Source organism: Aegilops tauschii, chromosome 2 (genome assembly GCF_002575655.3).
Source record: "Aegilops tauschii subsp. strangulata cultivar AL8/78 chromosome 2, Aet v6.0, whole genome shotgun sequence".
NCBI classification, from domain to species: domain Eukaryota; kingdom Viridiplantae; phylum Streptophyta; class Magnoliopsida; order Poales; family Poaceae; genus Aegilops; species Aegilops tauschii.
In genome coordinates this window covers 75,240,246-75,265,469 of record NC_053036.3, presented here as the reverse complement: position 1 = coordinate 75,265,469, position 25,224 = coordinate 75,240,246, and positions in this window count along the sequence as shown.

The following is a 25,224-nucleotide window of genomic DNA, read 5'->3' as shown; positions in this document are numbered from 1 at the left end:
CACATACTCAACTATCATTTAGTCTTTCACAATTGCTAACACTCACGCAATACTTATGGGTATGGAGTTTTAATCGGACACAGAGAAAGATAGGGGCTTATAGTGTTGCCTCCCAACCTTTTACCTCAAGGGTAATGTCAACAATAATAGTTCATGATAACTTACATCCAATTGGGTATATATATCAGGATCTTTCCAACACAATGTGCTTGCCAAAGGATAAAATGTAAAAAGGAAAGGTGAAGATCACCAAGACTCTTATATAAGGTATAAGACAAGAATAAAAGATAGTCCCTTCGCAGAGGGAAGCAGAGGTTGTCATGTGCTTTTATGGTTGGATGCACGAAATCTTAATGCGAAAGAACGTCACTTTATATTGCCACTTGTGATATGGACCTTTATTATGCAGTCCGTCGCTTTTATTTCTTCCACATCACAAGATCGTATAAAGCTTATTTTCTCCGCACTAATAAATCATACATATTTAGAGAGCAATTTTTATTGCATGCAACAATGACAACTTACTTGAAGGATCCTACTCAATCCATAGGTAGATATGGTGGACTCTCATGGCAAGACTGGTTTTAAGGATATTCGGAAGCACAAGTAGTATCTCTACTTGGTGCAAAGAATTTGGCTAGCATGAGGGGGAAAGGCAAGCTCAACATGTTGGATGATCCATGACAATATACTTTATTTCAGATATAAGAAAACATAACCCATTACGTTGTCTTCCTTGTCCAACATCAACTCTTTAGCATGTCATATTTAATGAGTGCTCACAATCATAAAAGATGTCCAAGATAGTATATTTATATGTGAAAACCTCTCTTTCTTTATTACTTCCTATTAATTGCAACGATGACCAAAAATATGTCTGTCAACTCTCAACAACTTTTGTTCATCATACTCTTTATATGTGAAGTCATCACTCTCCATAAGATCAATATGATCTCTTTATTTCTTTTTGTTCTTTCTTTTTCTTTAATTCCCTCAAGATCATAGCAAGATAATCAAGCCCTCGACTCAACACTAATCTTTATTATATATAGCTCACGGACTCGATTACATAGAGGGATCATAAAGGAAAACTCAAAACTAGATCATACTAAAACTTTATTCTACTAGATCAAGATATTACTAAAAGGATCGAACTAAGAAAATGGTAAAGATAGGAGTGTGATGGTGATACGATACCAGGGCACCTCCCCCAAGCTTGGCAGTTGCCAAGGGGAGTGCCCATACCCATGTGTTTATATCTCTTTCTTCGGAGGTGGTGATGTGATATTCTTGGCGATGATGCCCCTCAGGATACGATTCTCTTCCTTGAGCTTATTGACTTGTTGCTTGAGGTCCATTATTTCCTTACGGAGCTTACCCGTGACGGCTAAGGCTCCTTTCACCCATGGATGTTGCATAGCTTCGGGAGAACAAGTAACACTCTTTTTCATATTTTCATAAGAGAGAAATTTAACATTGGAGGGGATGGCCGAGTTTGGAATAGCTGAGCTCTGTAGTTCGCCCATCGTGAATCCGGCTCGGAAACAGGAAGTAACTTCTTGATCCTCCTCCATGGCATCTATCCTTTTCAAGTCGGCCTCCATCTTTTCCTCCGTTGATGGCCCAAAGTGGTCAGCATCACTGTTTGCTCTTGGCCCCGGTGTCGGATTAGACACCCGGCTCTCCCCGACTGACTCTTGAGAAGACATCTTGCTCTAATCTACGACAGAAATAGCTCGAAACAAAAATAGAGGATATTTGCGTGGTACGGTGATCAAAACCTTCGGGAGATTATATAATGAATTTTTACCGACCAAAAGAAGTATCGTGCAAGAAAACGGAGTCCGGAGGGCACACGAGGTGCCCACGAGGCAGGGGGGCGCGCCCAGGGGGTAGGGCGCGCCCTCCACCCTCGTGGACGCCTCGTGTCCTTCCCAGACTACTTCTTATTTTCCTAATTTTTTAAATATTCCAAAACGGAGAAAAATTGCTATTAGAACTGTTTTGGAGTCGGTTTACTTACCGTACCACATACCTATTCCTTTTCGGAGTGTGAAACGTTCTGGAAAGTGTCCCTTATGTGTTCCTCCGGGGTTACGGTTTCAATAACATTGGTTTCAACATTTGTAGGTGTTAGAAGGGAGAGAGAGATTGGTGGAATTGTTTGTTGTATTGCTTGAGCCTCGTGGGCATATATATAGGAGTACAATGATCTACTTGGAGTACAAGACAAGCCAGAATACTTTCTAGTTTATCCTATGTTTCCTAATACAATCACGTTACTCAACATCCCCCCGCAGTCAACGGTAGCGACGCAGACGGTGGGACTGGAGAAGAATCCGAAGGCAAGTCGACGGACACCCCTCCACAGTCGTAACGGTCGACGCATCGCGAAGTCGTGGCTGGACTGGAAACCAACGAGGTTGCTCAAGCAAGGCGGTAGCCCTTTGTGCCGTTTGTCGTGGTAGACGAGAGCGTAGGTGGTGGAGCCGTGGTCGAGGTAGCCGTGCGAAGAATGCCGTGGTCGATGTCGAGTCAGGGTAGCCGTTGTCGAGGGAGTCGCCGTGGAGCCGCGGGCGCAAGGGGGCGCCGAGTTAGCATGGGCGCAGTGGTGTCGAAGTAGTGGTGCGCCGGTAAGAAGATGTTGTTGACGACGCGTCGCGGAGGGTTTGCCAAGCCCGGGGACACATCGTGGACGAAGGCACGCACCGATGTTGCCAGCACCGGGCATGCGTAGATGGACAAAGATGAAGTTGACGAAGCGCCGACCAGGCTTGCCAGGCCCGGGGACACGTCGTAGATGAAGGCATGCATCGGTGTTGCCAGCACCGCGCATGCGTAGACGAGGGACCTACACGAGCTGTACGCCATGTCGAAGAAGTCGGAGAGGCCAGCAGAGAAGGACTCGATGACGGTTGCGGCGCCAATCGGCGCGGGGCCAATGTCGTCCGCGGTTGTCGGAGTAGATGAAGCGGTCGGGGTAGATGACAGCGACACCGGCGACGGGCTGGTGCTGGACGAAGACGAAGGGGGTGGACGGGCGGCAGCGGCGGCAGCGGCCAAAGAAGAGCGACGGCGGTGGCCTGACGACGGCGGCAGCGTCTAGGTTAGTAGTGCGGCGGCGGTGCTCGAAGTAGGCAAAGAACCCTGACAGCGTGACGAAGACCGGCGCAGATGGTGGCATTCCCGCGCCAAGGGAGACGGGGCGACGCATATCACGGGAGTCGACGCGCGGTGACGGCAGAGTGGACCGCGGGCCGCGGCGCTACGACCCGAAGAGGCGACGCAGCGGCAGCGGGCAGGTCGGGGCGACGGCAGGAAGACCTCGGGGCGGCGGTGGGGACCGCGGGCTGCGACGCTACGGCCTGAAGGGGTGGTGCAGCGGCGGAGCGCGGGTCGGTGCAACCGCGGGGTCGGCCTCGGGGCGGCGGCTGGGACCGCGTATCGCGACACTACGGCCCGTAGGGGCGACGCAGCGGCGATGCACGAGTCGATGCAGCCGCGAGGAGAACCACGGGGTGGCGGCAATGCGGCCCGACAGGACGATGCAACGGCAACCCGATGCTCGATCGGCGAAGAGGCGCGCGGTACTCGGGACGATCTTCACGGGACCTGCGGAGGCGCGCGTCACCAACAGGCCAGGTCGGTCGCACGGCGGCGAGCGGGTGATCAAGCCGATCGCGCGCGAGGTCGGGGACATCACTCGGTGGAGGAGTGGTGGCAGCGGAGTCCGGGATGAGGCCGGCGACGACGGACGGCATGTGACGTCGTGCGGACGAGCTTGTCAGCACCGGCACCCGGGCAGCGAGGCCCGAGCTGAGGTAGCCGACGAGTCTGACGCAGTCAGCCCGACGCAGTCGAGGACGAGGCCGGTGAGGTAGATCACCGGGCCGCCATGAAGACACGACGGAGGCGGGTGACGTGGATCGATGGGCGGGCCGGCGCGCGAGCGACGGCTATGATTGGCCGTCGCATGGCGCGAGGCCGCCGGGTCGGGGCGATGCAGGTGTCCCGGTCGGAGCAGGGCGGTGACGGCCGGCGCAGGGCGACGGGCGGACGGCGGCTGGCCTGGAGGGGCCGCCTCGGCGCGCGTGGCCGCCAGATCGGAGGAGAGGCCGGCTGGTCGCGCCGGGGTCGGAGTAGAGGTGCACGGGGGTCGACGGCGGCGGCGGGCGACGCAAACCGATCAAGAGTAGATCGGAAAACCAAAAAGAAAAACGCCGATCAAAACGACCGGCGAGAGAGCGAAAAAAAACTCGGAGCAAGGGCTCGGGAAAAAGACTCTCTAGGGCAGCCGGCCAACACGGCGGGCGGACGAACCCTAGGTACGGGCGGCGCGGCCCCTGGCGGTGGTCATGGAGGCCGACCGCCCCGGGGGCGGCGCGCGGGTGCGGAAGCGGCGGTGGCTAGGGTTTGGATCGTGATTAGGCTGATACCATGTTAGAAGGGAGAGAGAGATTGGTGGAATTGTTCGTTGTATTGCTTGAGCCTCGTGGGCATATATATAGGAGTACAATGATCTACTTGGAGTACACGACAAGCCAAAAGACTTTCTAGTTTATCCTATGTTTCCTAATACAATCACGTTACTCAACAATAGGATTACCTGAGATATAATGTTTGATTGTTTGACCGTTCACCACCTTTGGATTTGTGCCTTCGAAGTTGTTGATTTTTATGGCACCGGAACGATAGACCTCCTCGATAACGTAAGGACCTTCCCATTTAGAGAGAAGTTTTCCTGCAAAAAATCTTAAACGAGAGTTGAATAGCAACACATAATCACCTACATTAAACTCATGCTTTTGTATCCTTTTGTCATGCCATATTTTAACCTTTTCTTTAAACAGTTTGGCATTCTCATCGGCCTGGGTTCTCCATTCATCAAGTGAGCTAATGTCAAATAGCCTCTTCTCACTGGCAAGTTTGAAATCATAATTGAGCTCTTTAATGGCCCAATATGCCTTATGTTCTAGTTCGAGAGGTAAGTGACATGCTTTCCCATAAACCATTTTATACGGAGACATACCCATAGGATTTTTATATGCAGTTCTATAGGCCCATAATGCATCATCAAGTTTCTTGGACCAATTCTTTCTAGATCTATTAACAGTCTTTTGCAAAATTAATTTGAGCTCTCTATTACTAAGTTCTACTTGACCACTAGACTGCGGGTGATATGGAGATGCAATTCTATGATTAACATCATACTTAGCAAGCATTTTACGAAAGGCACCATGAATAAAATGTGAACCACCATCAGTCATTAAATATCTAGGGACTCCAAACCTCGGAAAAATAACTTCCTTAAGCATCTTAATAGAGGTGTTATGATCAACACTACTAGTTGGAATAGCTTCTACCCACTTAGTAAAGTAATCAACAGCAACTAAAATATGTGTATACCCATTAGAGGAAGGAAACGGTCCCATATAATCAAAACCCCAAACATCAAATGGTTCAATAACAAGTGAATAGTTCATAGGCATTTCTTGACATCTACTAATATTACCAATTCTTTGACATTCATCAGAAGACAAGAAAAACTTACGGGCATCTTTGAAGAGAGTAGGCCAATAAAAACCGGATTGCAATACCTTATGCGCAGTTCTATCTCCAGCATGGTGTCCTCCATAGGCCTCGAAATGACACTTGCGTAGGATCTGTTCCTGTTCATGCTCAGGTACACAACGTCTAATAACACCATCTACTCCTTCTTTATAAAGGTGTGGGTCATCCCAGAAGTAATGTCTTAAATCACAGAAAAACTTTTTCTTTTGCTGGTATGCGAAACTAGGTGGTATAAATTTAGCAACAATGTAATTAGCATAATTAGCATACCATGGAGCAGTACAAGAAGCATTTATGACAGCTAATTGTTCATCAGGAAAGCTATCATCAATAGGTAGTGGGTCATCAAGAACATTCTCTAACCTAGATAAGTTGTCTGCAACGGGGTTCTCAGCTCCCTTTCTATCAATAATATGCAAATCAAATTCTTGCAGCAAGAGAACCCATCTAATAAGTCTAGGTTTAGCATCTTTCTTTTCCATAAGATATTTAATAGCAGCGTGATCGGTGTGAACAGTTACTTTAGAATCAACAATATAAGGTCTGAACTTATCACAGGCAAATACAACTGCTAAAAATTCTTTTTCAGTAGTAGCATAATTTCTCTGGGCACTGTCTAGAGTTTTACTAGCATATTGGATAACATTTAATTTCTTATCAACTCTTTGCCCTAGAACAGCACCTACAGCATAATCACTAGCATCACACATAATTTCAAAGGGTAAATTCCAATCAGGTGGCTGAACAATAGGTGCAAAAATCAAGGCTTTCTTAAGTATTTCAAATGCTTCTACACAATCATCATCAAAGACAAAAGGAACATCTTTTTGTAAGAGGTTAGTCAAAGGCCTAGAAATTTTTGAGAAGTCCTTAATGAACCTCCTATAAAAGCCGGCATGACCAAGGAAACTTCTTATACCTGTGATGTCCTTAGGGCACGACATCTTTTCAATAGCATCAACTTTAGCTTTATCAACTTCAATACCTCTTTCAGAAATTTTATGCCCCAAGACAATACCTTCATTGACCATAAAGTGGCACTTCTCCCAATTCAAGACAAGATTAGTTTCTTCACATCTCTGCAAAACTCGATCAAGGTTGCTTAAGCAATCATCAAAAGAAGTTCCATATACGGAGAAATCATCCATGAAAACCTCAACAATCTTTTCACAAAAATCAGAGAATATAGCCATCATGCATCTTTGAAAGGTAGCAGGTGCATTACATAAACCAAAAGGCATACGTCTATAAGCAAAGGTACCGAAAGGGCAAGTAAAAGTGGTCTTTTCTTGATCCTCTTTTGACACATGTATTTGAGAGAAACCAGAATAACCATCTAGAAAGCAAAGATGTGTATGTTTGGATAATCTTTCTAGCATTTGATCAATGAAAGGTAAAGGGTAATGATCTTTTTAGTAGCTTTATTTAGTTTGCGGAAATAAATTACCATTCTATAACCTATAACAATTCTTTGTGGGATCAATTCATCTTTATCATTAGGAACAACAGTAATACCTCCCTTCTTAGGGACACAATGGACATGACTTACCCACTGACTATCAGCAACGGGATAAATTATACCTGCCTCCAGAAGCTTTAGTATTTCTTTTCTTACCACTTCTTTCATCTTAGGATTTAACCGTCGTTGGTGATCAACAACCGGTTTAGCGTCTTTCTCCAATTTTATTTTGTGCTGGCATAAAGTGGGACTAATGCCCTTAAGATCATCAAGAGTATATCCAATAGCAGCACGGTGCTTCTTCAGAGTTTTCAATAATTTATTTTCTTCATGCTCTGAAAGGTTAGCACTAATAATAACATGATATATCTTTTTCTCATCAAGATAAGCATATTTAAGAGTATCAGGTAATGGTTTAAGCTCAAACACGGGATCACCTTTGGGTGGAGGAGGATCCCCTAGGATTTCAACAGGCAAGTTGTGTTTCAAAATAGGCCCCTGTTTAAAGAATACTTCATCTATTTCCCTTCTTTCATTCATAAACATATCATTTTCATGGTCGAGTAAATATTGTTCTAAAGGATCATTAGGAGGCACAACAATAGAAGCAAGACCAATAATTTCATCTTTACTAGGCAATTCTTTATCATGGGGTTGTCTACGAAATTTAGCAAAATTAAACTCATGAGAAATATCCCCCAAACCAATAGTAACAACATCCCTTTTTCAATCTATCCTAGCATTAACAGTATTCAAGAAGGGTCTACCAAATATGATGGGACAAAAGTTATCTTGTGGGGAACCAAGAACAAGAAAATCAGCAGGATATTTAACTTTCCCACACAAGACTTCAACATCTCTAACAATCCCAACCGGTGAAACAGTGTCTCTATTGGCAAGCTTAATTATAACATCAATTTCCTCTATCTCAGCAGGTGCAATATCATGCATAATTTCTTTGTATAAGGAATGAGGTATTGCACTTTCACTAGAACCCATATCACATAAGCCATGATAACAATGATCTCCTATTTTAACAGAAATAACGGGCATGCCTACAACAGGTCTATGCTTATTTTTAGTATCAGGTCTAGCAATTCTAGCGGCTTCATCACAGAAGTAAATAACATGCCCATCAATATTATCAGCCAAGAGATCTTTAACCATAGCAATACTAGGTTCAACTTTAATTTCCTCAGGGGGTGTAGGTGTTCTAGTATTACTCTTAGGAACCATAGTTGAAGCTTTAGCATGTTCGTTTATTCTAATAGGAAAAGGTGGTTTCTCAATATAAGCAGTAGGAACAATAAGATCAACATTATAAGTGATAGTCTTTTCTTCAACTTTAATAGGTGCAACTACTTTTACTTCAATGGGAGGATTATATTTAAACCACTTCTCCTTAGGGAGATCAACAAGATTAGCAAAGGATTCACAGAAAGAAGCTACTATCTCAGAGTCAAGTCCATACTTAGTGCTAAATTCACGGAAAACATCGGTGTCCATAAAAGATTTAACACAATCAAACTTAGGTGTTATACCTGACTCCTTACCTTCGTCGAGATCCCAATCTTCAGAGTTGCATTTAATTCTTTCCAATAAATCCCATTTGAATTCAATAGTCTTCATCATAAAAGAGCCGGTACAAGAAGTATCGAGCATGGAGCGATTGTTGAGAGAAAGCCGAGCATAAAAAATTTGAATAATAATTTCTCTTGAGAGCTCATGATTGGGGCATGAATATAACATTGACTTAAGCCTCCCCCAAGCTTGAGCGATGCTTTCTCCTTCGCAAGGCCAAAAATTATATATATAATTGCGATCACGACGAACAAGATGCATAGGATAAAACTTCTCATGAAATTCCAATTTCAATCGGTTGTAGTTCCATGATCCCATATCATCACATAGCCTAAACCATGTCAATGCCTTTACCTTCAAAGATAAAGGGAAAACCTTCTTCTTAATAACATCCTCGGGCATACCTGCAAGCTTAAATAATCCACAAACTTCATCCACATAGATTAGGTGCAAATCGGGATGTAATGTTCCATCTCCTATAAAAGGATTAGCTAGCAGTTTCTCTATCATACCCGAAGGAATTTAAAAGTAAACATTTTCAGTAGGTTCAGTAGGTTGAGGAGCAACTCTTTGCTCTACTGGTCAGGGTGAAGATACCCCGAACAAGCCCCTCAAAGGATTATGTTCCATAGTAACAAGTGACAGTAAATTTCAGCACACTATATAAATTTTTCCTTGCCAAATCCCACCTACCAAAGGCGCTTCACTCCCCGGCAATGGCGCCAGAAAAGAGTCTTGATGACCCACAAGTGTAGGGGATCTATCGTAGTCCTTTTGATAAGTACGATTGTCGAACCCAACGAGGAGCAGAAGGAAATGACAAGCGGTTTTCGATAAGATATTCTCTGCAAGCACTGAAATTATGGGTAACAGATAGTTTTGTGATAAGGTAATTTGTAATGAGTAACAAGTAATGAGAGTAAATAAAGTGCAGAAAGATGGCCCAATACTTTTTGTAGCAAAGGACAAGCCTGGACAAACTCTTATATAAAGGAAAACGCTCCCGAGGACACATGGGAATTATCGTCAAGCTAGTTTTCATCATGCTCATATGATTCGCGTTCGTTACTTTGATAATTTGATATGTGGGTGGACAGGTGCTTGGGTACTGCCCTTTCTTGGACAAGCATCTGATACGTCTCCGTCGTATCTACTTTTCCAAACACTTTTGCCCTTGTTTTGGACTCTAACTTGCATAATTTGAATGGAACTAACCCGGACTGACGCTGTTTTCAGCAGAATTGCCATGGTGTTATTTATGTGCAGAAAAAAAAGTTCTTGGAATGACCTGAAACTCCACGGAGATTATTTTTGAAAATAATAAAAAATACTGGCGAAAGAATTAAGGCCAGGGGGCCCACACCCTTGCCACGAGGGTGGGGGGCGCGCCTGCCCCCTGCCTCGTGGGCCCCTGGAGCTCCACCGACCTCAACTCCAACTCCATATATTCGTGTTCGGGGAGAAAAAAATCAGAGAGAAAAGATTCATCACGTTTTACGATACAGAGCCGCCGCCAAGCCCTAAAACCTCTCGGGAGGGCTGATCTGGAGTCCGTTCAGGGCTCCGGAGAGGGGAATCCGTCGCCATCGTCATCATCAACCATCCTCCATCACCAATTTCATGATGCTCACCGCCGTGCGTGAGTAATTCCATCATAGGCTTGCTGGACGGTGATGGGTTGGATGAGATTTATCATGTAATCGAGTTAGTTTTGTTAGGGTTTGATCCCTAGTATCCACTATGTTCTGAGATTGATGTTGCTATGACTTTGCTATGCTTAATGCTTGTCACTAGGGCCCGAGTGCCATGATTTCAGATCTGAACCTATTATGTTTTCATGAATATATGTGAGTTCTTGATCCTATCTTGCAAGTGTATAGTCACCTACTATGTGTTATGATCCGGCAACCCCGAAGTAACAATAATCGGGACCACTCCCGGTGATGACCGTAGTTTGAGGAGTTCATGTATTCACTATGTGTTAATGCTTTGGTCCGGTACTCTATTAAAAGGAGGCCTTAATATCCCTTAGTTTCCATTAGGACCCCGCTGCCACGGGAGGGTAGGACAAAAGATGTCATGCAAGTTCTTTTCCATAAGCATGTATGACTATATTCGGAATACATGCCTACATTACATTGATGAATTGGAGCTAGTTCTGTGTCACCCTATGTTATGACTGTTACATGATGAACCGCATCCGGCATAATTCTCCATCACCGATCTAATGCCTACAAGCTTTTCCTATATTGTTCTTCGCTTATTTACTTTTCCGTTGCTACTATTACGATCACTACAAAACCCAAAAAATATTACCTTGCTACCGTTACCGTTACTATCATACTACTTTGCTACTAAACACTTTGCTGCAGATATTAAGTTATCTAGGTGTGACTGAATTGACAACTCAGTTGCTAATACTTGAGAATATTCTTTGGCTCCCCTTGTGTCGAGTCAATAAATTTGGGTTGAATACTCTACCCTGGAAAACTGTTGCGATCCCCCTATACTTGTGGGTTATCAAGACTATTTTCTGGCGCCGTTGCCGGGGAGCATAGCTCTATTCTTTGAGTCACTTGGGATTTATATCTGCTGGTCACTATGAAGAACTTGAAAGACGCGAAAACAAAAATTTATCCCTCAACTACGAGGGGAGGTAAGGAACTACCATCTAGCTCTGCACTTGATTCACCTTCTGTTTTGAGTAAGCTTGTGACACCTAAACCTGCTTCTGCTATTAATTCTGATATGTCGCATGTTATTGATGATGCCACTTCTGCTATGCATGATACTTATGATGAAACTACTTCTATGCTTGATACTACTGTGCCACTTGGTGAATTTCTTGATGAACAACTTGCTAGGGCTAGAGAGAATGAAATTATTGAAACTGATAATATTGATGAAAGTGATGATGAAGACTCTCCCAATAAATATGAATTGCCTGTTGTGCCTGAGGGCTATGTTATGGATGAAGAAACTGCTGGAGACTTTCTTGCTTGCAATGATAGAAGTGATCTTAAGAAATTATTAGCTAAGCTTAAACAAAAAACTCTGAATGCTAGAATGAAATATGATCCTGCTTATGCTACTTCACCTATCTTTGTTACTGATAAGGATTATGAATTCTCTGTTGATCCTGATATAATTACTTTGGTTGAATCTGATCCTTTCTATGGCTATGAATCTGAAACTGTTGTGGCACATCTTACTAAATTAAATGATATAGCCACCCTGTTCACTAATGATGAGAGAACTCGCTACTTTTATATCCTAAAATATTTCTGTTCTCATTAAAGGGTTATGCTAAGATATGGTTTAATTCTCTTGATCCTGGTTGTGTGCGTAGTCCCCAGGATATGATTTATTACTTTTCTGCTAAATATTTCCCTGCTCATAAGAAACAAGCTGCTTTAAGGGATATATATAATTTTGTGCAAATTGAAGAAGAGAGTCTCCCACAAGCTTGGGGGAGGCTTCTCCAATTACTTAATGCTTTGCCTGATCATCCTCTTAAGAAAAATGAAATACTTGATATCTTTTATAATGGACTAACCGATGCTTCCAGAGACCACCTGGATAGTTGCGCTGGTTCTGTTTTCAGGGAAAGAACACCGGATGAAGCTGAAATTCTATTGAATAATATGTTGACTAATGAAAATAATTGGACACTTCCTGAGCCTATTCCTAAACCAACTCCGAAGAAGAGGGGTGTTCTATTTCTCAGTCCTGAAGATATGCAAGAAGCAAAGAAATCTATGAAGGAAAAAGGTATAAAAGCCGAAGATGTTAAGAATTTACCTCCTATTGAAGAAATACATGGTCTCGATTTACCGCCTGTTGAAGAAATATATGGTCTTAATCTATCACCTATTGAACACACATATGGTCTTGATAACCAGACACAGGTAGTAAAGGTAAATTCTCTCTATAGATATGATAAAGCTGAAATCCCTCCTACTAAGTTTGCTAGCCAATGCTTGGATGAGTTTGATAACTTTATGGTTAACCAAGAAGATTTTAATGCTTATTTTGGTAGAAAATTAAAACAAAATGCTTATATGATTGAACACTTGGGTGATTATATGTCTAGAGTTAAAGGTGAACTTAAACTCATTAGTAAACATGCTTCTATGGTTACCACTCAAGTAGAACAAGTACTTAAAGCTCAAAATGATTTGCTCAATGAATTGAATAGTAAGAATAATGATTTTGCTGTTAGAGTGGCTACTAGAACTGGTAAAATGACTCAAGAACCTTTGTATCCTGAAGGCCATCCTAAGAGAATTGAGCAGGACTCTCAGAGAAATAATATAGATGCACCTAGTCCTTCTAAAAAGAAGGAAAAGAAAAATGATAGGACTTTGCATGCTTCTAGTGAACCTATTGCTGAAACACCTGAGAATCCCAATGATATTTCTATTTCTGATGCTGAAACACAATCTGGTAATGAACATGAACCAAGTGATAATGTTAATGATGATGTTCATGCTCAACCTAGTTATGATAATGATGTATAAATTGAACCTGCTGTTGATCTTGATAACCCACAATCAAAGAATCAATGTTATGATAAGAGAGACTTTGTTGCTAGGAAGCACGGTAAAGGAAGAGAACCATGGGTTCAGAAACCCATGCCTTTTCCTCCCAAACCATCCAAGAAAAAGGATGATGAGGATTTTGAGCGCTTTGCTGAAATGATTAGACCTATCTTTTTGCGTATGCGATTAACCGATATGCTCAAAATGAATCCTTATGCTAAGTACACGAAAGAAATTGTTACAAATAAAAGAAAGATATCGGAAGCTGAAATTTCCACCATGCTTGCTAATTATACTTTTAAGGGTGGGATACCAAAGAAACTTGGAGATCCGGGAGTAGATACTATACCATGCTCCATTAAAAGAAATTATGTTAGAACTGCTTTATGTGATCTTGGAGCCGGTGTTAGTGTTATGCCTCTCTCTTTATATCGTAGACTTGATTTGAATAAGTTGACACCTACTAAAATATCCTTGCAAATGGCTGATAAATCAACTGCTATACCTGTCGGTATTTGTGAGGATGTGCCTGTTGTGGTTGCAAACGTTACTATTTTAACGGACTTTGTTATTCTTGATATTCCCGAGGACGATAGTATGTCTATTATTCTTGGAAGACCCTTTTTGAATACTGCAGGGGCTGTTATTGATTGCAAAAAGGCAATGTCACTTTTCATGTTAATGGTAATGAGCATACGGTACACTTTCCGAGGAAACAACCTCAAGTCCACAGTATCAATTCTATTGGAAAAATTCCATCGATTATTATTGGAGGTTTTGAATTTCATCTTCCTACTGCCAAGAAGAAATATGATATTCTTATTATTGGAGATGTGCATATCCCCGTTGAGGTAACATAGTGTTATTCGAAATTTCTCCTGTTCCATGTTATTCGGAATGAGTTTGTTAACAAGACTTGATCAACTATGTTAGTGGATTCCTTTTGATGAGCATGAGATGGATGAAGTTAGAAGGCACAACCTTCTGTACTCTCTCTCTACTTTTGAAATAAAGTAAAAAGAGTATTTTCCTGTCTGTTTTCTGAATTATCCGTGCAATATAAAAATACCCCGAAAATAAAAGTTCTCCAAATGCCCTGAAATTGAAATATGATTTTTTCTGGAATATTTGAGAATATTTGGCACTGAGAACACCGCAGGGGGAGCAAGCACTTGGGCACGAGGGTCCAGGGCGCGCCCCCCTGCCTCGTGTTCCCACGGTGGCTCCCCTCCACTTATTCCTGCACCCACACACTTCTTCTTCCTCCCAAAAAAATCACCATCCAGCTCAAGCACGAGTTCTAGCTCATTTTGCTCCGATTTTCGATCTCCTTGCTCAAAGCACCTCTCACAAAACTGCTTTGGGGGATTGTTCCTTGGTATGTGACTCCTCCATTGGTCCAATTAGTTTTTGTTCTAGTGCTTTATTCATTGCAAATTTTTGCTGCCTAGGTGACCATGTTCTTGAGCTTGCATTTCAAATTTATATGGTTCCAAGTAGTTCTAATGCATGATATAGGCTCTAGGCACTTGTAGGAGTAGTTGCTATCAATTTTGTTGAGTTTGGTTCACTCTTATTTGAAGTTACTAAAAATTTCAGAAATTTTTCAGAGGAAGAAATATGTTTAGGAAAATGTACCAAGGTGGTTCTTCAAGGAAGCAAGGACCCAGGCTTGCAATGCGTGATGCTGACGATGAACCACCAAGGGACGCTCCGGTGCGGGCTTGTGAATGGCCTTCCGAGGACTTCATGGATCAAGCAGGAATCAAGGAAGAATTTAACGCATATTTGCATAACACTGATCTTGTGAGCTTCTAGGCAGATAAGTGCCGTCAGTACCACTACCTCACTAGTTCCTTTGTGAGGATGTTTGAATTTTCATCTTCACGCAATTCTCAAACTGTCCTGTTTGATCTTTATGAAAATTCTTACACTATGGACTTAGAGGATTTTACCACTGCTTGCAAACTTCCACAATGGGGTAGTACTAGTGAACCTCGCAAATATGATTTAGAGATTTTCTTGCTAGTATAACTGTGGGGGAATCTAGAGACATAGCACAAGCTACCATAGGGAGCATTCATTTTCCTGCTATACATTATCTTGCTCTCTTCATAGGTAGGTGCATAAATGGTAAGGACGAAGCATGTCACATGTGTGTCCCTGACCTCAGTATTCTCAGGAGTGCTGTGTTAGGAGATAAACATTATAATTTGGGAGCCATTGTTGCACGTAGGTTGCATCATAATAGATTTAATGGAGATTTCTTTGGTGGAATTTATGCAACTCGTTTAGCTAATTTTCTTGGTATAACTATACGTGAGGATGATATTGAGTTGCCTCCTGCTTATTTAGATTATGAGGGTATGGTTCGTCATCGTTTTGTTGAGAGGAACGATCAGTTCCTCCAGTACCGACTAATCTTTGCGAACGACACACCTATCATGTCGATCTCCCTGCTTCTACTTTCTTTGACTTTCAGGCAGATACTACATAACCAGAGAGGAGGCGGATGAGTATAAGAGGAGGGCTGAGATAGCTCGCCTCCAAGTTGTAGTCCATGATGCAATGACTGCTGCATCTCAGTACGACCCCAACTACAACTTTGGATATCCGCCAGGCCAACCGTGGCAATAGACCAACTTAGGCCAAAAGCCTAAGCTTGGGGGAGTACGTATTTCTCACCGACATTACATTCATGTTCACACACTCATTGCTAGATGTCGGTGCTCATACTCTTTCACTATAATATCCATGCTAGTTTATTTCCTTTTTATGCTTTCTTCTTGTGTGTTTGAAAAACTTTAAGAAAACCAAAAAAAATTAGTTGTAGCTTTTAGCTAGTTTACTTTCTTGCTGTAGTAGTAGTAATTAAAAGAAAACCTAAAAATATTTCCTGTTCTTCTTTTACTTGTTGGGAGCTTTCCCGTGTAAATAGTTTTTTTTTCTTTTCTTTTCTTTGGGGGTCGATAGGAGAAGACCATGATGAAAATGTTGAAGTGGCTCTTATATGCATTATTGCTGATTTAACCAAGAGCCCATATTGCCTTGTCTTCTCCTGTTTATTGAATGCTTGCAGATTCCAGCTCAGTCCAATGCACGTGCACTATTATTATTATACACATCGTTCGGTCGTGCAAGTGAAAGGCAATTATGACGATATATGATGAAATGATTGAGATGAGAGAAGCTGGTATGAACTCGACCTCTCTTGTTTTTGTAAATATGATTAGTTCATCGTTCCTGATTCAGCCTATTATGAATAAACATGTTTGCAATGACAATTAGAGGTCATAGTTACTTATGCCATGCTTAATTAGCTAGGAGTTTATAATGGTTTACCTTGCGTGCCAACATGCTATTAAAATGGTTGTGATGTGGTATAATAGGGTGGTATCCTCCTTTGAACGATTCGAGTGACTTGACTTGGCACATGTTCACGCATGTAGTTGAAACAAAATCAACATAGCCTTCACAATATCTATGTTCGTGGTGGATTATATCCTACTCATGCTTGCACTCAATGTTTATTAATTTTAATGCATGATTATGCACTACAAAAAAATACACTTTCGTGATGATACGTGTTTGTCACAGTAGGTCGCGTTTTTTGTCATGCATGTACATCCATGACGATTTTATGACAGAATCAAGATAGTCATATATGTGCTGTCGTAGAAGTGTTCCATGACATTACCAAAATTATCATCACGGAAGTGTCCACTTCCATGACGATAAATCGCGCGTCACAGAAGTGCTTTCGTCAAGGGTGACCGACACGTGGCATCCACCGTAATGGAACGCCGTTAAGCTACTGGGTCGGGTTTTGGATCCGATAACCCGTTAACAGCCCCGACCAATGGGGATTTTCCACGTGTAAAATCATCATTGGCTGGAGGAAACACGTGTCGGCTCACTGTTGGGACAGATGTCATCCGCTCATTGGACCGAAGGCGCCTATGATACGGTGACACGTGGCACGGCCCAACAGAGGCCCATTCCTGTGAAAAGGCCGGCCCGTTTGACTTGGTCAAAAGGTGGCGGGCTGGCCCAGGGAAAGCCTGTTAACGACCTGTTCGCATATAGCCCATTTACAGCCCGCTAACCTAGGGCCCGTTACGCCCTATCCGAATTAGGCCCAGTAGCGTCATCTGGGCCGTCCAATATGATTCAGCCCGTTTTAACTTTCGACCCATGTGTGGCCCATGACTTCTTTCGGCCCATATGAGGACCTTGTAACTCATGGCCCATTAACGACCCGTGGTGAAACTGGCCCGTAATGAACAGTGTATCACTTTATACCCATTAACGGCCCGTTATTCCATTGGGTCGTTTCCAGCCCAAGTTATCTTTCGGCCTTCTCAGGGCCCATTGATTCTTGGGCTCATTTGCAGCATTCGGTTACATACGGCCCGTTACTGTCATTTTCTGCTTATGGGCCAAATTCAGCCCGCCGTTACAGTCGGCCCGTTTGCGGACCGTTAATACGTTGGGCCATTTTCATGTCAAAAAAACCCGTTGGGATGTTTTCATAGAGTTATCAAATACGGCCTATTAACGGCCCGTTATGGTCCACGAATAGTACGACCCATGATTGGCGAAATGATGATACGCCCCGTAGAAGGCCCATGGATCCTACGGCCCGTATGAGGCCCATGGATAGTACGGCCCGTAGAAGGCCCATGGATCGTACGGCCCGTAGAAGGCCCATGGACCCTACGGCCCGTAGAAGGCCCATGGACCCTACGGCCCGTAGAAGGCCCATGGACCCTACGGCCCGTAGAAGGCCCATGGACCCTAAGGCCCGTATAGAAGGCCGATGGATCCTACGGCCGGACGAAGGCCCATGGATCATACGGCCTGCAGGAGGCCCATGGTTACAACAGTCCGTGTGTTGCCATGATTATTTTGGCCTAGTTACCAAAAATAGGCTATTGTGGCCACTAGAAAAAAACAGAAAAAGAACTGCAGTGACTACAAGCAAACAACTAAACAAGACAATAAGGAAATAAATAAACAAGCAATTAACGCTAGCCTATTACCGCTATTACACATATTACATCCACTTGGCATCAAAGTTCGCCACCAGTGCAAATATAGGGAACAAAGCAGCACATTACATACACTGACCGTCAAAATTGGCCACCAGTGCAAATAAACGCGGCAGCAAAACAAGAGCATAACTGAAACAACTTCAGAAGAGCTCAAGAAACGTTATCCTGGGTATTCACCATGCTGGCAGTAAGCTTAGCAAGCTGATTAGCTTTGCCCTGTTTGGCGCTAAAATCCTCCAACGCTTGCTGTTGCACCAGAAAGTATGCATCTGAATGCTCCAGGGACTTCCGCAGTCCTTCCGCTTCTTGTCGCAGCACAGCTGATCGATGTCTTTCAGCTTGTAGTTGAGACTCAAGAAACCGAACTGATTCAGACAGTGAGTTTGAATAGCTTGTGCAAGCGGTAGTGGCCAGTAACTCGAACATTAAACCAAGACATGACTTTGGGGTTGTCTTGCTGTCTTCAAGATAGTCTTCCTTAGCTATTTTATCAGCTTTGTTGGAGACCAACAAGGATGTGTCACTATCCTGAACCTTATCTGCATTACTTCCTTTACCATTGCTTAATAAGGCACTGTTCCCCAATATTCTGTCAGCATTCTAAAAGAAGAAACAAGCAGACACATAACAAGTTTAGCATGTACTAGTATATGAAACTCATTTCGGTGAACCAGTTCATTAGTAAGGTGGACAGGATTAAACTACCAAGTCTTTTATTGCCAAGTACTAGTACATAATAAAAGCATCAAACAAACATATATCTATGTCCTATGGTCACTGCATTGTCTTGCCAAATCAAAATAGAGACACGGTTCAAATCATATCAGTTCAAGACAAAGCAGCAGTGAAAGAATACAAAGCGTGGGAAACTACACGGCACAACAAGATTTCAGATGGGTACCACGGGTCTACATGTACAACAACACTATTGGCTCTGTTGTGATGCTAGTAATGTGCATGATATGAAAGTCAACTGTATACACAATTGAAATTCAAATCAACAAAGCTATTGATAAGAGCAAACCTGTTAAAGAAACATGCATGAACATACCTGCTGTGCCATTGGAGTTTCGATTGGATCCTTCAATTTAAAAATAAGTTTGTATGAGTAAATACAGTGATACAAGAGCAAAGCAATCATAGTTAAAAAAGGCGCGCCTAAGCGAGCTCTTAAGCGCGCCTAGGCTCTAGGCGTTGGCAAAACGCATTGCGCATAACTATGCATAATCTGTGCATAATTGCGCATAAGCATCCGCTTTGGTCAGTAAAGCGCAAGGCGGTGGCAAAATGCACAATTAACGCCTAGCGCTTTTTTGAACTATGATAGCAATGGAATCTTAAATTAGAACAGTTGTTCTTCAGGTTTAGGCACTTGTTCTACATGAACAGAGTACAGTAAGACGCAAGAATATAATACTTAAAAATAGAAAATGAGCTCATAGACCTTACCACATTCTTGGTTCGGGACCAGTACAGAACAAGGCGTTCCCAGTCATCCTCCAGTAAATGTGTCTCAGGAGAACGTAAGGGAATTTGATGAGTTTCTTTGCCGGTGAAGTACATTTTCTTCAGGTAATTCCGATACTGCCACCAAGCATTCTTGAAGATAGCAGAGGTATTAGCACAGGTTACCTCATCCTGAGTTTCCAAATCGGTCCTTCTCTATAGAGAAAAATGGGAAAATCTGCTGTATTATAACCATCATGGAGGTAGGATGTATGGGACGAAGCAAAGTAATTGCCATGAATAACATTACTTACACATAACTCCTGGACAAACACCTGCAACTGGCATTTTCCTTCATCTTCAGTATAATATTTCCAAGATGGGAAGATACGCACATACGATTTAACAACATCAAATGCGATAGATGCTAAACTACGACTAGCTGGTTGTGCTTCCTCCACAGGAATAGGCATACTAACTGGTGGAGTTGGGGTTCGCCGTGATAGTACTGGCCCTTTGGGCACTGGAGCTGCCTTACTAACTGCTCTTGTTTGGGAGCTCTGTGGTGGAGATGGTGCTGTGTCAACAGGAACTGGGTTACTATCGGCTGGGGTTGGGGTTAGATTGGGTGAAGCTGGTTCTCTGTCCATCGCAGTAGGGGTACAATCTGGGAGAGTTTGGGTTATGTGTGGTAGGGCTGGTTCTTGTGCATGTACAACCGGGGTGCTATCTCCACCAAGAGGTAGCACTGTTTTATTTGAAGACCGTGTTTTTAGTCCGCTAGATACTGGCATCACCCGCTCCAATTCAAATGGCTGATAAACAGGAAACATAGTTGAATGTACAGACATTGTATGAGAGACAGATGCAATAGATAGTGTGGAAAAAAGAGGGCATGGAATAGTTGACATGTATATTGTTTAACTAAAACGGATAGCATGACATAATTTCACATATATGATGTCTATCTAAACTGGATAGCATAGCATAACATAATTCAAAGATATGATGAATAACTAAATAGGATCGCATGACATAATTCACCTACATGTTATCTAAGTAATCAGGATCGCATCATTTAATTCACATATGTGATTTATATGCTAAACAGAGGGCATTCAATATGATGTCTGAACTAAGAACATGGTGTTGAATATTGTGTATATGATGTCTAAACTATGCAATGAAAGACACCGTATGCATGATATGAGCAGTATAACCGTGCCAAGTTAGAGCATATACCTCAGTGGGGGAATAGGACTGGTCATCTGTCTCCGAATCCATCTCTGAGGAGCTATCGGGACCCAACAAGATATCTGCTTCGACAGGTAGCAGTGTCTGCTCTGAAGGCCTTGTTTTCACTCCAGATTTTTCCATCTCCCACCCAAATGGCTGATTCACAGGAAGAGTAGTTTAATGTACAAACATTGTCGACAAATGGAAATGTAATGAAGAAAAGGATGGGCAAGATATCATTCAAATATATGATGCCTGGTTAAACAGGATGGCATTGCACATTTCACATATATTATGGCTGGCTAAAAGACACGAGACTGCATAATTCCCATATATGATATAGAAACTAAACAGGTGGCATTACAGAACATGTCTAAACTAAGTAGATGACATATATGATGTCAAAAGTAGGCATTGCAAGGCAACATATGCATGATATGGCTAACATCATCATGCCAAGGTAGAGCAAACACCTTGGGGGGTAAATAGGAGTGGTCAGCGGCGTCTGAATCCGCCTCAGAACAGATATCTTCCTCTGGATTACAATCTGGAGAGGGGTGTGGAGGGTTTGCCATTGAACCCACCATGGAGCGATGTCTGCATGACATTGTATTGCCGCACAAAACTCTTCTCTTTTTCTCTACATGTTCAGCATGACTGTGTACAATATCTGACATGCATACAAAAAAAATATGGTGAGATTATGTAAGGAGAGCATGCAGAAATTTAGAGTGATGGTAACAACCAGTGGATCGATCCGGCTGGTATGGCCGCCGCCGCCGAAGGGGCCTCGCACTGGGGGAGAGTCGCCGTGGAGATGTCGCCCGCGGCGCCGACTTCAAGGTAGCCGCTCCATGGGGGTGCGGGATGGAGCACCGTCGGCGCCGGGAGGTCGAGTTAAGGAGAAGGTGCGATGCGATGAGTGTACAACCTCTTTGGTGGCGCCGAGTAGGCCTCGGCTTCGTCCGAGGAGTCGGTGAGGATGCTGCGGTTCCGGTGGAGCAGGTTAAGGCGGAGCTGTGGGGATGGAGCAGCCGTGATAGACGAGGCGATCGTCAGAGCAGCTCCTTGGAGGTGGAGGACGGGGCGGCTGAACCGGCGGGACGGCGAGATGGACGACGGATCCTCATCCGGGGAGGTGGACGAGGGACATCGAGCTGTTGCGGTGGATGACGTCGTCGGGGAAGAGGCTCCGGCTGGGCAGCGGTGACATGGCGGACGGAGGAGGGTGGGGTTTCGCGGCTAGAGCGAAGAGGTTATGGCGGCCTGGGATTTCAAATGGCGAAAAGGGGGCGATGGGAGGGGGTGAAGCATGACTTAGGGACGCGCTTGTCCAAAATGTAGGGTGTGTTACGAAAGTACCCCCCACCGATTTGAACTAGCGGCCCTTTCGGCTCAGGGTTAGAAGGGGGATTTCGCGTGTCGGGATTTGGCAGCTGGAGGGAGTTTTCGCGCGCGTTGTAATTTCGGGATAGCAAGGCGCGGGTTGTGAAGGCGCCAGTTTTGGGAGCACGATATCTGAATTTTCGGGATATAACAAGACGCGGGTTAAATTTTAGGGACAAGCCTAACGTGTAGTAATATTGTACTTGTACGTACCAAATCAATTCGCACTTCCCTCAACAAAAAAGAAAACGAAAAAAATAAAACTATTCACACCACACAAAGAGAGAGTCTTGCCCCGTTTTACTATACAAATGCTATTCAAAGCTACTCCCTCCTTCCATCTATATAGGGCCTAATGCGTTTTTTGATGCTAACTTTGACCAAATATTAGAGCAATGATATATGACATGCAACTTACACAAAGCACACCGTTAAATTCGTCTGTGAAAGGTTCTTTCAATGATATAATTTTCACATTGTGCATGTCATGTACTATTAATCTTGTCAATAGTCAAAGGCGGTCTTAAAAATCTCATTACGCCCTATATAGATGGAAGGAGGGAGTATGAATCCATGTTATGTCCGATTAAATTTTTTCTCTTGCTATATAATGCATGTAACCTACTCATACCAACATTTTAGTGCATTCCAAATGTCTATACTACCGCCGCAATTCGAACTAAATTTGAATTCGTTTCTCTATTTCAATAAGAATCTACAATCATGATTGTTGCCAACTTCAACCATCATAGTTTCCTTGCTATCCGCCAGATATAAATCGGACGGCCTATAATGCAGGATGGCAGGCACACCATCATCAACAACTCCGTTTTTTTATAAGAGTAGAGATAAAATATATTAAATGTAGTATAACATGTTCATAACCACACCATGTGTATCACCGTTATATATATTCACACATGCGTCGGTTTGAAACACTATGATAAATTCTTCAAATATCCGAATTCACTTTTTATAATGAAGTATATATGATCTCTATTCGTCTTTTACACCCACACAACCCTCTTATCTTTGTAGCTAGCGCTAACTTTCTCTTGTGCATGCACACGCCCGCATCCCTCTCACCCTCCCTCAGCATTCTCTAGCTCCATCGCGCAAATTCGTCTTTTCACTTTAGGTCGTTCACCCACGGTGTGTGTAGGCCCCCCAGCTCCTTCTTTACAGCACACATCGATCGATATGCCTCTCTAGCCAGGTGTTCCTAGCACAAACACAAGCTTCCCCTCTTCTCTTGTCACCGTCCATGCCTCACTCCCACCACTCTTTTCATCGTTCTCGTACTCGCACACTCCTCCCCCCTCGATATAGTATGCCTCTCGTACCACCTCCTACATGCATCCCTCTCTCTCTATCCTTCTCCTCGTGCCTCATTTGCTTCTAACACACACATGCATGTATACCGATCGATCTCCCAACATATACCTAGATCGACTTTAACTACCCCCCCATCGATCGACGTACCTCACAAGTTATGTCTCTCCTTTCTCTAACAAAGGGCGATTGATCTTCCTATGTAGTTACGTCCGCTTACCACAGCCACATCGTCCCCCTCATCATTCGTGCATGCCTCCTGACCCGTCTCTCACACGCACGTGCACAGACAACAAGCAGCCATCTCCTCTCTTATTGATATTGCGGGCGTGCCCTCCGTTTGTCTAGCAAGCCTATCCCACCATTTGTTAGAAGCAACTCCACTACCACCCCCTCCAACACTCTAGCTCTGTCTCTCTCCCAACCTTATTCCTCTCCTGCACATATGCATGGATGCCGATCGATCTCCCTTAATACATGAGGCAGATCGATCTCCTTAATACATGAGGTAGGCCTCTCTCCTCCTCCACACATATGCCAGCCATTGTACCTCTATAGTTAATTGGGCCTCCCTCTTCCCCCACCACACACCGATAGTCGAGCGCTGCAGATAGGTATCCATGCCACAGAGACAAACTGCACATGTCCCATCTCAAGTTCCAGTAGGCCAGCCACTCTATATCTTTGACGTGGGCACACACAAGTTCGATGGCACTCTTTATCGATCGCGCGCGCGCACACACACACACATCATCCCTCTCTTCGATTCTATGGACACCTCAAGCCGATGATACCTCCACTCTCTTCTCGTGGATCGCCCCTTCTATATATATGTTATATCCAGGACTCTATTTCACACACATTGCATATGTTACATTTTTTGATTGACCCCCCCAAAACCTCTCAAGAACCCACACACTATATCTCTCTAGGTTTGTATCTCTCTCACACAACCCCATGTAGGTGGTGTACGTATACAAGAAGAGAATAGGTGCACCGTGCACGTACTCACGCTTTCGTGCCCAGCCACACCCGCGCGGGTACACGGTGGAGCTCATTTCTTTATGAAATGGCAGCCCACGTGCTAATTTGAACGCCTGTAGCGGTTGTTTACCTAGGGAGGTCGTGTACCACGCGTGCACGAAACAAAGTTCGACTTGACGCGTTGCCGCATTATTTTTAAATAAAGTTATAGCGCTCAATGGCACGTACACAGAATATAAAACGATTTTTATGGAGAAAAAGGTAGTCCGCTCACTATATACAATGGAGCCTGCCTGCCTGGTTTGTCGCTCTTCAGAGTATCTCACACAAGGCTGCGGTGACCTCTCTCTCTCTCTCACCATTGGTCACTGATCCGGCCGCATCCCGTCCGCCGGGGGGAAGGGAGTGCGGTGGCCTCTCTCTCTCACCGTGGGTCACTGGTCCGGCCGCATCCCATCCGCCGGGGGAAAGGGAGGAAGTGCATCGTTTCTCCGTTTGATGGCGCCGAGGCAGCACGTACCGATCTGCGGTACACGCCGTTCTCTCTGACCAAGCTCCGGCGCGGCAGGGCCTACGCCACCTGCTCACAGATTCCGCCCGCCGCCGCTCACCTAGTTACATCCCGATGACCTCC